Below are 15,617 nucleotides of genomic sequence, written 5' to 3' on the forward strand. Positions count from 1 at the left end.
ATGCGAATTCATTGACTGTCAATTTTGCTGTCTTGTTTATGAAACCTTTTCATATTGTTTAGTACTTTGAGAAAAATATTTCCAGCACCCGTTTTCTGCCCATCTAATTTTCCTTTCAGCCTCTACTCTCCTGAAAAAGGAAGTTTATCGGATTGTCTTTTTCTATCACAAAAGGTTTTTTTTTTTTTTCTCCTGAACTTCCTCTTCGTAATCAATCAGTTTAACTGGAGGAGACAAACTCCGAACTATCTGATGTTCATGGATGACATCAAACTGTTCGGGAGAGGTGCCAAAGAAATAGACACATCAATGCAGGCTGTAATGACTGAGGTCAGGAGACATCAAGATGGAGTTTGGAATATAAAATTGTTTCCTAGCCAACATACAAAAGCAAAGAAGTAACAGGGACGAAAAAGAAACATTTTACAATTACCAAATAGAAATTTTATCAAGAACAGATTTGAGGCAAGATACAAATACCTGTCTGGCGATAATAGAAGGAGAAGCAATATTGAGGATCTATTCAGGCACAAAAAGATCGAGAAACTGGTAATCATATCAACCAGCTGATGTCTCAGTCTCAAAAATCCATTCACCTCCACATCTTCTAATTTGCTGAATATTGCAACTGGAGAAAAATGCAACTCGGCTGATCTAATTTAGGCAAAACAAAAAAGAACAGAGGCATCAGCAATGCCCGAGAAATTTCGAAATGTAACATTAGTAAAGCTTAAAACCCTTGATGTAAGAAGTAATAAATCTGGAAAATCTGATGCATCAGCAAAATTGTACAAAGAACAGAACAACATTGTTTGGAACCTGCAACTTCTTGTGTAGTGTCGACGGTGATGCATTTTGCTACGAACAGACAGAGTAACCAACCTCGCTCTTTGAACCAAGTGATGATGGTCACAGTTACAATATGAGTAAAGATAACAAATCAGAATACATTGCAGCAGTTACGAACCAACTGGATTGAATTGGATTGAAGATCACTTCCCGCATGCAGAAACTAATGTAGTTATGCTTGTGGATACCATGGCATTCATTCACAAGCATCAAAATAAAGGATGTACCACAATCAGTCATGTGTCAAGATGTATTCAGAAGTTGATAGAGTCAAAACCCAAAGAATGTGACAGTGCATTTCTTAAGAGATTATTATGACAAACACGCAAGTCTGAAGATACGAATATCTGAGCGAGACCGAGGGCAAAGAAAGCAGGAGGCTAGTCTTGCATATAAGGTCCACGAAGCTTTGAAAATGACACTTTGAAAATACGTATACGTATGTTTCATTATAGCTGTCAGTAACTCTGTATCTCCATTAGGTTAAGATAGAATAAAGAATAGAAATGAATGGTTATTATACCAAGTGATGATGGTCACAGTTACAATATGAGTAAAGATAACAAATCAGAATACATTGCAGCAGTTACGAACCAACTGGATTGAATTGGATTGAAGATCACTTCCCGCATGCAGAAACTAATGTAGTTATGCTTGTGGATACCATGGCATTCATTCACAAGCATCAAAATAAAGGATGTACCACAATCAGTCATGTGTCAAGATGTATTCAGAAGTTGATAGAGTCAAAACCCAAAGAATGTGACAGTGCATTTCTTAAGAGATTATTATGACAAACACGCAAGTCTGAAGATACGAATATCTGAGCGAGACCGAGGGCAAAGAAAGCAGGAGGCTAGTCTTGCATATAAGGTCCACGAAGCTTTGAAAATGACACTTTGAAAATACCATCATGGAAATCAGTTATCTCCCATGTTAAAAATAAAGTAGTACTTCAAAGATTCCTGGAAACTTCGTAGGGAGAGAGACTCCCGAATTTATTCCTGATAATGTCTCACTGATTCTACGTGTGCAAGAGGGTTGAATGACATACCAGTCTTAGCGTATCAAGGTGAAATCCAAATGCTTCCTAACTGTCTATGTGATGAACACGATGAAGTTGACACACGCTTATTTATTCATCTGGCTTACTGTGTTCGTGACCATTGCTATACTCGTGCCCTCATCCAGGCTACAGACACTGATGTCATTGTTTTGGCAATCTGGATGAAAAAGGGTGCATCTTACTTGCCTTGACGTTGGGTAAGAAGAATAACATAACGCCTGAACATGCTTCATCAGCATTTCTCCGTGGTTGCGATACTGGAAATTTTCCATAAGTTAAAGACAAGAGAAAGGCTTTCAAGTTAGTATGTCATCAGCACAGGAGATGATGACTCTTCTAGACCAATGGTTTGAAGCGACTTACGTAAAACGTTCATGCCGGACGTTCCAGAGGTTTTATAGAAAACATGATGGAACGTTGAATGAAGCAAGAACACACATTTATAGCGCAACTCACGGAAGTGTATGGCATCTTCCTCCTACAGAGGATGCAGTCTATCAGCATGCTCTTCGAGCTTTATGTTAAACTTTCATATACAGACCAGCTTAAGTAGCTCTGTTACAGGATTGCCTAACATCATTGTTTGGTCGAACAATGATAGATGAGAATCTAGAGGTGGCTGGAAGCCGCTACTGCAAATGCATCAAAATCAGATGTTTTAGGAAGTGCACTTGCTGTAATGCAGGCGTCAAGTGTGTTGGATGTAAATGAGGTGGAAAACTGGAATAGTGTGCTCGAACTGCTATGGATTCAGACAGGTGACCCTGACTAATTTAGGATTGCTGTGGCGTCAGATGATTTTCTTTCATTATTAATGTGACTTGTAACTTTGAAACTTTATTTCCTCACATGTAGTAGAACCATGGTTACCACAGTAAACAAAAACAATGATGACTGCTTAAAGTGAAGGCTATAGTTTCCATTTCTGCACAATTTCAATGTACATAAGAAATATCCCTCTTTCCTATCAATATGCAAGTGACGTAAAAAGAGAATAATAATATGTTTTGAAAGTAAAAATTTGAATATATAATCCATCAATATCATTGTTAAAAAATATTTAGACTTTTAAAACTAGAATATATATATATATATATATATATATATATATATATATATATATATATATATATATATATATATATATGATATATATATATATATATATATATATATATATATATATATATATATAATATCTGTATGTTGCTTCATGGATTATGATTTTGTTACTTTTACTTTTATTATTTAGAGTCAATCTAAAATTGTTACCCAATGACTTCTTAATTAAAAGCCTAGACCTTTTATTATAACTGACTTTGAAAGCCTATGTTTAGCCTCAAAACTGTCTGGTAATGTTATGACAAAATTAATTGCGAAACGTTTTGTGTTGCTGAAACTGAACTTAATACTTTTATGAGCAACATGACTAAATATGAATAAATTCGGAAATGAGTGGCAAAATAGTAACACTTTTAAACATTAGTAGCTAATGATTATTTTCATGTCCATTTATCATTGATGGAAAGGATTTTTGGCTTATATGAAGAACTTTTATTCAGCCATTTCCTAAAAAAGGCATTTGATGACATGATGATTGAGGGCCGCCATCTTGGGTTCTAAGATAAGGGTAATAGATGCAAAACTAATGTTTTTAAACTATTTTTCAACATCGAAAACTTATGTTTAGCCACAGTAAAATATCGTTTTATGTTGACTAAGTCCAAAGTTACAACAAAAAACACAATTTAATCATTGCCGTTTTCGGATCCTATTTTCACGAGGGTACACCACTTCAAATGGAATTTTAAATATGTTTGCAAGAGGGATTTCCAAGCAGAACTCTGGATTATCAATCTAGAGACATTAAAACTATCCAAAAAATGAGGTCTGACCTTGTGCTAAAATTATGTTGGGTTACTCCGAAAATAAGGCCTTTTTTTGGCCATGTGGGTCCAGCATGACGTAAATATTGCCGTCACACCGCAATTTAGCTCAGTTATAAAATACGTAGTTCTTATTCGTAATAGAATAACATCGAGCGCAATAATTACAACGATGACAAGTTGTCACCATCACCTTTACCATCGACACAGCAGATTAGAAAATGTAGTAGTGTAAGTGTTTACATAATAAAAATATGGGATGTTAGTCCATATATATAAAAGATTGCTTGCAGGAATGTGATCAGACTAGAGACGCTAAAGATGACGTATACAATAAGTATGTAGGCTAAGATAACATGCCGTCACCTGTAGTCATTCAATTGTTTATAAACATTAGTCCAAGCTCCCTGCTTGAGACAACTACCCCGACCTATTATTCAAACGGCCTACGTGATCTCTAGCGTGTCTCATTTGATTGTGTGTTCGTATGAAACTATGTCATTGTATGTATGTTCATATGTTCGAACTACTGTCTGTTCCTTCATAACTTGTAACGGAGATGGTAGACAAGCAGAACAGAGTTAGCTATCGTCATTAGAAGACCTGTACCTCTTTACCTAAGCTTTATCATGTAGAGGAATAGGATTAGCCATCATCATTGGCAGAAGCGATCAAGCTATCGTTATTAGAAGACTTGTACAATCATATCTGATCTTCAGCATGTAAAACTTCAGAAGAAATTATATCTATTTTTATACTTAGTGTTTTCTACAAGAACCTCACCGAACCATGAGTTTAACACATCGTCGTAAAGATAATACCGACTTCGTAAGTGATCTACAAAACCCCAGACACTCCATTGAAGATGGAAGTGCAATACCAACCGACTTAGCGTATAGATTATCGCTAGTCGAACATTACCTCATAGGGCGCCTTATCATACAAGGCACAAGCCCTAATATTGGTGGCCAGCGTACCAGAAGAACTCTACAACGTCCTACGAAGAAAAACCAGAATAATAAATCATGTATCATAAGAAGTCAACGACGACGGAAGCAGCAGATTCTTCAAGCAACATAGTATCATCGTTAGTGAGCGACTTCAGAAAACAATAAGAACTCTTCAACGACGACGAAAGCAACAGATTCTTCAAGCAACTTAGTATCATTGTTTAGTGAATAACTTCAAGAAACAAAACCGACGTGTCCTTTTTCCTACGACAACGCAAGCTTCGTCTCTCATTAGAATCATTCAAGAAAACATCGTTAGTGAGCGTTTCCGGCACTCCAAGAAACAAACCGAACGCGTCTGCAGCATCGGATTTTCAAGGGCTCGAATCATCGAAACAACGCGCACGGGGGAAACTGAAGCCAAACCAGGTCGTCCGCTAAATAGAGAAGGAGGACCAAGGCCGTGTGTCGTTATCGGAACACCGTGACTTCCCACAAAAGCAAGCTAAGTACAATTTTTATTCATTTGGAGTAACTTTGAGTGTTTCCTTTGCAGGTCGAATTTCGTTATTCCTGTGGCTGAAGTTACGAGACATTCTTAATCTTACTTTTTACAGAAATTATCTACATCATTGAGATTTCGCTACTGCGAGTTTTTTTATCTTTGAGTGTCTGTTTCCAGAAGTTCTACTGAAATATCATAATCATATACTATGTTAATTTTATCATTTTGGGTGATTATTAATCCCTTACGTAACAAATCATATTAAACAGTGAATATGCGTTTACGCAGTGGACGTCTGTATTATACAGATGCATGGATAGGGTCGTTAAGCACCGTAGTGATTAGAAAACACACATAAAACAAGTGGAACACCCGTACAAATCTATATAAATTAGAGGTAACACTATTTCGGGTCATGACAATAAATGCTCCTTTGCAAAGTCCCGATCGCAGTTTTAGCCTTGAGTTTTTGAGTTATATAAAATATCGAACCTCAATGACTCAACTCAACTTTAAAAATATGGCTGGATTGCAAGGAATAACATGTCTGTAAAAACTTTCATCAGGCTAAATGCGCTGACCAGGATCCCTCACTATTTCAAATTTTAGCAAAGAATGAAGTACAAACAGTTAATATTGTATGCAGTAGTGATAACTTGTCTTATTAGTAATCGCTCAGTTCCTAATAGTTCGTCATTCATTGCTTTATACGTAACCAGCAACATAATGCTAAAAACACATACGTTGCCGATGGTAATAAAGAGAAGGATCCTAATTATTACAAAAAGAAATAGAAACAGTAGCCCGTTCAGAATCAAACAAGCAAACTCGGTGACTGTGTCCCCTAGTCAAGCGGTCAAGGTCAGTCAAAAAACTGCCGAAGTGTTCAAAGCAAAGCAAATTCCACACAATAAGCGACTCTAGCAGAGTGGGGAAAAAGCGATGTTGGATCATACATCCCAAATACCTTTTTAAAATTAAAAAGGAATTTCCCTATGCATCACACGACCGTATAAAGTAATCAGAGCAGGTTTTCGTTTTTTTTTTTAATACATAAGTTATTATAAGTAGTGGTGGATTAAGCCCGACTGTACGCGCCGTAAAAATTAGAATATCTTGATTTATTTCATTAGTACACGTATTATCCTGTATTTACGGACTCACCGTCTGTTGTTCGAACTTCCCTAATGAGAAGTCCGATAAAGCGAGCGCTTACAGATACCTCTATAGTTATAAAAAACATTGATCTGTATCTAGTGTAATTGTAAGATCCATCTAGGGGTATACAAAATATTATCTTACATCCTGCAAAATAAGGTGTGTTTATCAAAGGGAAATCCTATAAACCTTCAAACATATTAAAATCCGTTTGAACAAAAATGAGACAGTTAATCAAATAATAACTTATATAAAGGAACTATACATTTGTCTCATAAATCGTAACATTGTTCAAATGACCCAACAGAATTCTCCCACAACCGCAGTCGCACTTTGCACGCAAAATCTCGAGAAGCATGCACCCTCGAAAGTCTTAGTGCGTGTAAAAAGACTTTGCTGGGAAATGAAATTTTAATCCTTCCCGACACTCTGAAATATAACGATTTCCGCGAACAAAGCCCTAAAAGTATACATATCGTGGATACGGAAGTTATAAATATCGCATTTTTTATTGTTGCTAATTTTTAATCACGCCCAACCAGTCGTGGATGAATCTCTCTGATAATCTATCTGAAGTAATATCCGTAAAGTCATTCAAGCAGAGGTGATTCAGCGGAAATTTTTTTTATCTTTTATCTGAATACCAGGAAGTTTCTCCACTAGCGAGTGATCTCTGGGAAAAAACGGATGTAATTTAACACAAAATACGGTCTAAGGACAAACATTAAGCTATATACGTACCTTCGTGTAGACTTTCAATGAAATTTCAAAATAGAGATAAATGACGTAGTTGAAAAATGTTAGTAATAGGAGTCATTAGGAAATCAAATAAGCCCATATAATTTTTCCCTCAAACGTCATGCCATAAAAGATCGGACTTGGCGTATCTGCGTAGATTACGGTCGCTTAAACAAGGAAACGACTCCCGATAATTTCCAGTGCGATGTACCGACGACATCTTATGTCTGTTAGGTTAGAATAATTTTTTTTTCACCAACTTGGACTTACTTAAAGGCTTTTACCTGATACCATTACCTAAGTGATTGTACCTCATATACCGTTTTCAGCACACTCAGGGGACATTATCAATTTTTACGTATGCCTCCGGCTTACGTTGCACCCCAATTATAATATAGTGTTTGGAGACTTTTAGGGGATACCCTACATGCCTATTGGTTGGTCTTATAATCTTTTCTAATACCTTAGAAGTACATTCACATAAAGTAGAGCTAGTGCTACGGAGACAAAGACAAATAATCTCAGAGTAAAATATCTAAATGTGAGTTTTTAAAAACCGAACATGTTTATCTAGGTTTTATGTGTCTGGTCAAGGTCTTAAAAGTAGTCCATGGTAAGGTGTCGGCTATTCATAACTTTACGGTACTTATTAACGTAAAAGGGGATACAGCACTTTTGCGCTTTAGTGGGTATTACAATCGTATGTAAATATGTAACTCTTCAATCATGACAGCTCCTTTAACAGATCTTACGAAGAAGAGCGTAGATTGATTATGGTCTAAAAAGCATCAACAGGCGTTCGATATCTTAAAAGCGGAATAATGCAGCTTACCTAACTTAAAAATCCCTGATTTAAATAAGGAATTTTTTTTTTATTGCGACAGACGCCTCAGACCAAGGGGTAAGAGGGTACTACTTCAGTAATATGATAAACAGTTCTTCCCTATAGCTTTTTATTCACGTAAACTAAAGCCCTTTGAAAGTAAATATGCAATAATAGGCAAGGAAGGGCTAGGTATCTTTAACACTAGTACATTTTAAGTTCATAATCTATGGCTATCCTGATAAAGTCCTTACTGAACATGAGTCCTTTACCGAGTTTTTCAAAGGCTTTAATCACAGTCCAAAGGGAACTCGGTGACAAATGATCATTCACGTCTTTGGAGCCAAGTTAAGATATCTACCTGGGAAAGCAATTATCATAGCTGACGCATTATCCCGCAATCCCGCATCATACAGCAAAGAACCATCAATTAGACTAAAAAATATAGAAACATCCGTACCTATTGTTAAAACCGTATCTAAACAAGAAAATTCCTTAACCCAAGAGATCGCGAGCATTGAATATCTGGGTTGGAGCGCAGAACTGTTACAAACTGAACAAAGCAAGAGTCAACAGACATAACCCAAACAATAAACACTTCGAACGGAAACAGAGTCAGCAGCAATAAACACCAAACAATAAACAATTCGAAACGGAAACAGGGTCAGTGGCTAGGCAAAAAAACAATAAACACTTCGAGCAGAAACCCTAAAGCAAAAGTATATTTAAAGTATGTGTATCAGAATAATGTAATCAAATGTAATATTATATGTAGGTCCGTGACGAGGAAAACCCGAAGAATACAGCAGATGACTAACGACCAGGTAGTAGTAATAATCTCTTTCATACCAATCGTCATAAACTGGTTGCATTCCGTCATCCAGGGTTCTCTACTATGTCACAGAAAGCCAAATCACTATTTTACTGGCCTACAATGCTTACAAATATAAAAAGCACATAACTAATTGTAACACGTGTCATGAAAACAAGGGATACACTAAGACACCTGTCAGTTTAAGGGCCTATCCTGTGCCAAATCAATCCTTGAAAGAATATACGTAGAATTATTAACAGAATTACGAGTCTGACAGAGGGAATAAACACTTCTTAGTGTTAATAGTTCCTTGACACGTTATATAGAATTAATAGCACTAAAAACAAACACCGCAATTGAGTGCGTTACGAATATTTATGAGTGCTAAATCAGTAAACATGGAATTCAACACATGATAATCTGACTCGGGTGGTGTAAATCAATAATAATCTCCTTAACACGTTGTGTGAATTCCTTTCCATTAAGAAAACCAATAATATATTTTATCACCCAGAGTCAATCGGTTTGGTAGAATAACAGATAATTAAATAGGAAGTGTCAATGTCTTACGAGTTACAACTCGTGATATACCGAACTGGATGATAGCGGTTCTCGCGGTTTTAAATACCTTTATCATTCATATCTTGATACCGCAAGTAGCCTTATACGGTACGCCGCTAGAACACTCTTCCACATATTCAAGCCAACCATTAATTTATCAAATATATATATATATATATATATATATAATATATATAAATAAATAAATATAAAAAATACAATAAATATGGATACAAGTGGAGTCAATATAATACACTCCGTAAGAAGTCGGAAGGGTTACAAATTATAATAAAAAAGGAAATCACGATAAAACTCAATAACAGCAAAAACGTAACCATAGATAATTAAAGATATCCGAATATATATGCGTAAAGATTTGAACTCTAACTTAACGCTTTAGTAATGACAAATAAGCTAAAAGTTCAAACACATATCCAAAATCTACTGACATATTGTCTGTCCCGGTGATTTATATTCGTAGTCAATGAAAAAAAAAATTAAGTAAATAAATAAATAAATAAAATAATAATAAATAAAATAAATAAAATAAAATAAAGAGAGATTTTAAAGTCAGGAAGTCTAGAAGTGAAAATGTTATCTATGAAATAATTCTATATGAATCTTATACAGGGCTAATAATATATATAGAATTTGTATGGAAACCTTTTTCATATAGTTTGAATAAGGAATATTTAATTTAACATAATTACAATTATGCAGTTTTCCAACATGAAACTAATATATTGTTCAATTTTGGTACTGTTTTTTTTCAGACATTCTTCTCATGTGGGTCGAGTATTAAAAAATCAAAAACTTTATCCTAAAGTCGTATCTCTTACAGCAAGTAACGTAACTCTTAGCTGGCTGAGAGCAATCTCCTGCCAAGTGACGACGTCATCATTGCCGTATCAGCATTTGTTCCTTTTAACCTCAATAATCTGCTTACACAGGCTTCATCTGTGTGTCGTCTCTGCTTGCAAAAGCAGATTGACTGGAGAAAGGAATGCTTAGTTCATGAACTTCACATGTGGTTCATAGGTCACATGACAGGCCCACATACATATTCTTATCCGTGTGTGTAATGCAATTAGTTAAGGACTTGTAATCATTTTAAAATTAATGAACAATATAAGCAAATAGAATTTCTATAACAACAAAATGAATTAATTTTTTTTTTCTGAACCTCATAGACATTTAGAAGTATCAAGATATGTATATATGAAATATTTACTTGCAACATTAGCCTATTATAATTCAAGTAAAACATTCATGGGAAAATGTCACATTTTCTTGAAAAACCCAAAGTTTATTTAGAAATTAGTTACATAGTGGGTTTTTTTTCGTTGCATCTCCTACCTATTAATAAAGTTTTTAATATTAACCTCAGAGGATGCGCGCGAGAAAATTGAATATGAAACTTTTGTTAGGGCACATAGGATCAGATTTTATCACAACTTAATTTCAGTTAGCATAGAGAAATACAGAATCATGATTAATCTTCTCTTTGACTCTTATGTTGCCTGGCAATCTTACAAATAGCTCCGTTTCACACTTCTTTGTCTAGTAACTTACTACCAGTAATATCGAATTTTCTTTGGGATTCGTATTGAATATCTGTTTATTTTTATAATTATGGATATACAGTCCTCATAGACCTGGATAGGTTCACTCATTGTTAATGCCATGGATAAAAAAAGTTTGTACAGCGGACTCTTTTGAATTCCAAAATATCAGCGAATTCATGTTGGGGGGTTAAGTCTGGTCTAAATGGCTCTCTTCCCTCCCCTGTATTTGGATGTCGTCTGAATTTACTTTGCCCTTGTGACAAGTATAATTTCACTTGCAGGCTGATTAATGGAACCTGGTTACAGTATCCTGCAGTACGAGAATTTCACATCGCAACTTCAAAAATCGTTCGTCGCTGCGGACGACGGCAGTCGAGTAACAACCGCCTACAATGTGAAAGGAATAAGCACCATCATGGACTTCTTCGACCGACACCGTATCTCGTCGTTAATCTCGTTTTAATGCGGAACGCTCCGGCTACTGTCGGAATTCGACTACAAAAGGGACATACTTCCGACAATTACGACCCGAAGGATATTCAACTCTACTTTGCTGGCGAAGGACTCGTGCTGGGATGATCTATTCATCGCGAACGTAATCGTGTAGCTTAGGATGCAGAGAATAAGTATGAGCGCAAAAATAGAATGTTGGACCCGCCCAGGCAAATTTTCCCCTTGTTTTAACCATTGAAAAAGGCCGTTTCATTGGCTATAGGTGGTTGTCTGGAACTGTGTAATGGACGAAAAGTTGTTCGAACGCTAGTTAAAAGTGAAATAGTATAACCTCGGTCATGTATCCTATATATATAAAGTATCATGTATCCTATATATAAATGATCATAAATAACAGAATCGAAATATATTTTTTGCGTGTACGCACTAGGAATCTATATATAATTGATCATAAATAACAGAGTTGAAATATATCTTTGCGTGTACGCAATAGGAATCTCTTATATAAATGATCATAAATAACAGAATCTAATTATATCTTTGCGTGTACGCAATAGGAATCTACTTAAAGTGCACATATATTAATCATAATTATATGAATCCATATACATATGTATAAACAAATCTGCAGTTATTTATGAGTTAGTATATGAATTAATGAATCAGATATATAACATTTAGCATAATAATCAACGAATCAATCAGCATAAACATTAATAATTTTATCAATTCATATATGAACTTTTTTATCAGTTAAAATATGATTTTTTATCATGTTAATCTTCATTCTATGCAATTATCAGAGTACATTAGTATTTTCTGTAGCATATGTATCTTAATGAGATGAAGTGAAAAACTGTATCATTATATATATCATGTGATTCACTATATTTACCAAATATCATTGGTTTGAATTTTATTACTGAATCAATTCATGTCACATGAATTTTTTATTTATTTTATATATATATATATATATATTATATATTAAAGATATATATATATAGATTATATATTATATATTCCAATAGTGTCTGTATCACACTCCTATAAGTCAAATGCAAGTCCAGTTTGAGTAATATTCAGTAGTTGGTTTTGGTAGCTGACCGAGCTAATGTAAGTGTTTACATAATAAAAATATGGAATGTTAGTCCATATATATAAAAGATTGCTTGCAGGAATGTGATCAGACTAGAGACGCTAAAGATGACGTATACAATAAGTATGTAGGCTAAGATAACATGCCGTCACCTGTAGTCATTCAATTGTTTATAAACATTAGTCCAAGCTCCCTGCTTGAGACAACTACCCCGACCTATTATTCAAACGGCCTACGTGATCTCTAGCGTGTCTCATTTGATTGTGTGTTCGTATGAAACTATGTCATTGTATGTATGTTCATATGTTCGAACTACTGTCTGTTCCTTCATAACTTGTAACGGAGATGGTAGACAAGCAGAACAGAGTTAGCTATCGTCATTAGAAGACCTGTACCTCTTTACCTAAGCTTTATCATGTAGAGGAATAGGATTAGCCATCATCATTGGCAGAAGCGATCAAGCTATCGTTATTAGAAGACTTGTACAATCATATCTGATCTTCAGCATGTAAAACTTCAGAAGAAATTATATCTATTTTTATACTTAGTGTTTTCTACAAGAACCTCACCGAACCATGAATTTAACACATCGTCGTAAAGATAATACCGACTTCGTAAGTGATCTACAAAACCCCAGACACTCCATTGAAGATGGAAGTGCAATACCAACCGACTTAGCGTATAGATTATCGCTAGTCGAACATTACCTCATAGGGCGCCTTATCATACAAGGCACAAGCCCTAATAGTAGTACTACCTCCTTCCGGAAAGAAGGAACACTACGTACAGCATCTAACGCACAAGAAAGAACATAGAGAAATTCATTCATATATAAAGGCGAAAGCAGTTCCATGGCGAATCTTGGCGTTAAAATGTATGCATCCAAAAGGAAAATACTACTAAGTGGCAGCGCAGACAACGTAGAATGTCACAAAAATTGCGTAAGCACATTATCCATCCAATCAATTACAAATAAAATTGATATACAGCGTGTGTAACAATCAAGAATCTGAATATAAAAAAAAATCACAAACACGAGATTCCCGAAAAAAGCGTTTCAGGTCCCAAAAGAACTCTACCAACACAAAGATGTAAAGTTTACTTGTCTATTAATCATAAACTAAACAGTAAATTCCCCGTTTTATAAGTTAAGAAATGCGGCAACTGTGACAAGAAATTTAATAAGTTTTGTCTGTTTTATTAACTGTAATCAAACCATTCATTTTTATCGAATCTGTTAATTAACAAGAAAAACTGTCTTTCAAGGTCTTATGAAAACGTGGAAACTCGCGAACTTCAACAACAATCGTCTGTCATGTAGTACTACAAGACCTGACTGAACAAATTGGGACTGCGGTTCTTAATCATCAAATCTTGCACACTTTTCCCGGGATCCGTGGGCACTAAACGAGACCAAACCAACTTTACAACTGAATAGAATTGAAAATATAGTTTCAGTTTTAAACTAAATAACTATTGACGATGTCAGTAGAATTATTAGGAAAGCCAAGAAAACAAATGGTTCATCCGATCCGGTGCCTCTATCGGAAATAGTTGCAGCTGAAAACTGTTTGACTTTTGAGCATGTGATTGTGAAGATGATAAAATTGATGCATCTTTGAATGTAAGTTCCCAATATCTGAGGAAATTGTAATTGTTAATCCAGTTTTAAAGGTTATTCTTGACTATCAGGAAATGACTAATTCACATGGGCCTGTATCAAATTTAACTTTTATATTAAAAAAAGTAATATGCTATTCTCGTACGGTTAATGGCTTACGTAAGTAGTCCAGGTGTTTTTTTTTTTCTGATTGCTGTCTGCATACAGGCACTTATGTTCCACTGAGACAACTATATGTTCAGTGGTACCTATATGACCTATTGGAAATGATGGGAGGGATAAGTGTTGTATTTTGGTGCTCTTGGATCTTAGCGCTATCTTCGACAGAGTTGTACATGGTTTACTCTTAGATGATCTCCAATCCATCGCAGTTGTAGATGACGCACTTGAGCTTTTGGAAAACTATTTAAAAGATAGGTAGTACTACAGCGTACAAATTGGAAATACCTTGTCAGCGTATGAACCCTGGACTAGAGGAGTTTCCTCAGGGAAGTGTGCTTGGCCCTGCCCTATTTTGCATCTATACAATTAGTTTGTCTTACGTACTACATAATCTTGGAGTACAAATTAAGTCATGAGCCGATGATACACAATTCTATTTCATTGTTACAAATATTGAAGATACAAATAGAAATATTAAATTAATTTATATCGAATATTAAACAATGGACAATTTTGAAACAGTTGAAGTTGAATTTAAAAAAGATAAGACTGAGCTTTATGATAGTCGACAAGAAAAGTAACTTAAGGAGTCTGGGTGTTAATCAAGTGTGCATAAATGAAAACTGAGTCCCGACAACTGATAGGGTCCGTGACTTCTCAATCAGTCTGCAAATTAATGATGTAGTAATGCTGGGTATTATCTCAAGAATATAGTCTTTATGAGGAAATATCTTCATGAGAGATCTGTTAAGAATCTTCTCATTAACTGTGTTCTTACTCGTCTAGATTATTGTAGCTCGGTGTACTATAAGTTACCCAACGTATAGCCTAAGAAACTGCAGAAATTCATGAACAGAGCTGCTAGACTAATAAAATGTGCTGCTCCTCGGGATAGGATTACCTCTGTCTTAATTGATTTGCACTGGTTTCCGGTGGGACCTGGATAAGCCGGTCAATAAGCAGCAACAAACGATAAATAATGTTCGCTTTATCATTCATAAGTATGATTGAAAATTACGTTTGTTACAAAACAAAATCCGTTGTTCGAACGCATGAGACAAGACGAATTAACTGGAATATATATCCTTATTACTCTGCACAGTTAATCCTCCAAAGGATCTATCTATCCTCCTCTCTCAGAAATAACTCGAAGAATATGGGTTCTAGGGTGATCTGCATTTCTGTCAGTTCAGGTGGAAAGAGATGATTTACAAAGGTTATGTAAAGAGATAATTTAAACAAAATATGCATCAGTTGAAACCATAGAAAACGCACTTTCTACGTTAATGCATTATGGACACTCTTGTATTGCAACAGATGATGCATTCATTCCACAAATTGTATGAAAATGATTCAATAGTGAGATA

The sequence above is a fragment of the Macrobrachium nipponense genome, chromosome 3, assembly GCF_015104395.2.
Source record: "Macrobrachium nipponense isolate FS-2020 chromosome 3, ASM1510439v2, whole genome shotgun sequence".
Taxonomy (NCBI): domain Eukaryota; kingdom Metazoa; phylum Arthropoda; class Malacostraca; order Decapoda; family Palaemonidae; genus Macrobrachium; species Macrobrachium nipponense.